Source organism: Poecilia latipinna, unplaced genomic scaffold, assembly GCF_001443285.1.
Source record: "Poecilia latipinna isolate Pla-1442-1.1 unplaced genomic scaffold, P_latipinna-1.0 Scaffold2318, whole genome shotgun sequence".
In the NCBI taxonomy this organism is placed as follows: Eukaryota; Metazoa; Chordata; class Actinopteri; order Cyprinodontiformes; family Poeciliidae; genus Poecilia; species Poecilia latipinna.
In genome coordinates this window covers 62,803-65,519 of record NW_015114934.1, presented here as the reverse complement: position 1 = coordinate 65,519, position 2,717 = coordinate 62,803, and positions in this window count along the sequence as shown.

Sequence of the window (2,717 nt, the reverse complement as noted above, 5' to 3'; positions counted from 1 at the left end):
TACCACTTCTGGATGACAGAGGGACAACTCTAGAACAGAACCAGAAAGTTGCAACTAGATCTGATGTGTAATTTCAAAATAAAAGACCATTAAAGTAGTAGTTTAGATCTATTCCCCCTAAGTTGCCGTGCACATTGCTGAGAAACTCTGTTTCCAAAGACTGCTACCACTTCTGGATGACAGAGGGACAACTCTAGAACAGAACCAGAAAGTGGCAACCAGATCTGATGTGTAATTTCAAAATAAAAGACCATTAAAGTAGTAGTTTAGATCTATTCCACCTAAGTTGCCATGCCCATTGCTGAGAAACTCTCTGTTTCCAAAGACTGCTACCACTTCTGGTCACCCACCATAGCTGAACTTTGGAAAGAGATTTCTGCTGCTCGGCAGCACTTTAAACCAGGCCTACAGTCAGCAGGGAGCCGGACCAGGAGACACGGAGGACCGAGACTGGCTGCTGAGTGAACAGGAGGATTTATCCAGCAGGTGAAAAGGGCGTTGCAGTAACAGACGAGGTAAGACTAAGGCATGAACGCTTTCCTCCAGATCAGCTCGTCTGTCTGACCTTAGAAAAGTTTCTTAAATGAAACAGAAACGGCCTCAATGTGAGTCGCAGCCTGATGACAAGTCAAACGAGACCCTGAGATTTGACCTTTGACTTCACGGGACGGATGCAGCCTGATGCTGTGTGGCAGCTGACTGGGAACAGAACCAGTTTGTGTCTTAATGCAGTTTAAAACCAGAGAGTTACTGGAGAGACGGTCACTGAGCAGGACAAAGATGAGGACGTCCAACATGTCCAACCCGTCCAGCTGATGGAGTATAAATGAAAATACGACTGAATGTCATCGGCTAAATGTGATCAGACATATCTGAAAAGGACTGAATAATGCCATCAAGTGGAATAATATACAAATAAAACCAAAGTGGACCCAAAACGGAGCCTTGTTGGACCCCACAAGTTAAGGGGGCGGAGTCAGACGAGAACCTGTCCGTCTGACCGCAGAACGTCCTGATAAATATGAGCTGAGCCAGAGACACCAGCCAGGACCTGGTGGACAGAGATCTGGTGAAACCAGCACCTAGCATTTCCCTCATCAGCGCCACCAACAGGTCGTTATGGACTCTCACTAAAGCAGGTTCAGCAGAAAGGTGTTTACAAAGCCAGACTGGAGGATCAGACATCTGAGACTCACTAAACCAGGATCTGAGTCGCGTTTCTACAACTTTTTAAAGTAATTTACTGAGAAAGGGAAGCTTGGAGAGGAGATTAGGATTAGGTTCCTTTAGAAGAGGGGCCACTTCTGCTTCTTTAAAACATGGTGGGACGGACCCTTGATCAAGGAGCTGCTAATTATTGACAAAACTGTTGGAGCGGTGGCAGTTAGAGCCTGGACAAGCAGCGAGGGGGGAATATTTCCAATGAACAAGTAGAGAGTTTCATTTGACCAGTTAGTGAAGTTGGGTCAGTTAATGTAACTGGAACAAAAGAAGGAAACAAATCTGAGGCTCAGCAGGAAACGCAGAGCAACTCAGAGATGCTTCTCTTCTGTCCCTGTTACCATGGCAACATCATGATGCTGCGTTTGGATCAGAAACTTGTGGCGTTTCCATTTCCTGGTCCTCTGGTGAAGCATCGCCACAGAATGAGACAGGAGTCTCCTGCTGAAGGTTAACACAGTGCATTGTGGGATTGATACATGGCTGGAGGTCCAACAGTGTCCATCCAGGTTCTGGTTTGGTTCTGGACAGGTTCTACAGACCAGCTGTTCTCCCTTCCAGGTGCTGACCCTGTCCAGCGTGTGTCCTGAGGGCTGGACCGCCTACAGGGGGCGTTGCCACATGGTGAGCCGGTCCATGGCCAGCTGGGCCAGCGCCCACAGAACCTGCTCTCTGCTGTAAGTACCGTCTGGTTCTGTTTGGGCCCACAGAACTGGCCTCTGGTTCTGATGGATCTCCTGCCCTCTGACCTCAGCAAGTGTAACATGAACTCTGACCAAACGTGCGGTTCTGGTTGTGGAACACTGGACCAGCTCTACACCCTCAGCAGGGTCCTGGAGGGTTCTGGAAGTTCACCCAACCGGTCTACATGTGATTTGTGGACTTGGAGACGGCGTTGGACCGTGTCCCTCGGGGGGTTAGGGTTCGGGAGCTGAGCCTTTTCACCATGACAGATCGGTACAGCACCCGCTTCACGGCAGACGATCTCCCACTCCCTTCTTCCCTCATTTGTGAACAAGATCCCAAGATACTTGAACTTCTCCAGAGTGACCTGGAGAAGGCACTCTACCCTTTTCCGGCTCAAGACCATGGCCTCGGATTTGGAGGCACTGAGCCTCATCCCAGCCGCTTCACACTCGGCCGCGAACCGCTCCAGTGAGAGCCGCAGATCACGTTCCGATGAAGCCAAAAGGACCACATCATCTGCAAAAAGCAGAGATGCGATCCGAAGGCCACCAAAACGGATCCCCTCAACACCTCGGCTGCGCCTAGAAATTCTGTCCATGAAAGTAATGAACAGAATCGGTGACAAAGGGCAGCCTTGGCGGAGTCCAACTCTCACCGGAAACGGACCCGACTTACTGCCGGCAATGCGGACCAGACTCCGACACCGGTCATACAGGGACCTGACAGCCCGTATCAAAGGGCCCGGCACCCCATACTCCCGGAGAACCCCCCACAACGCCCCCCTGGGGACACGCTCTAACACCTTCTCC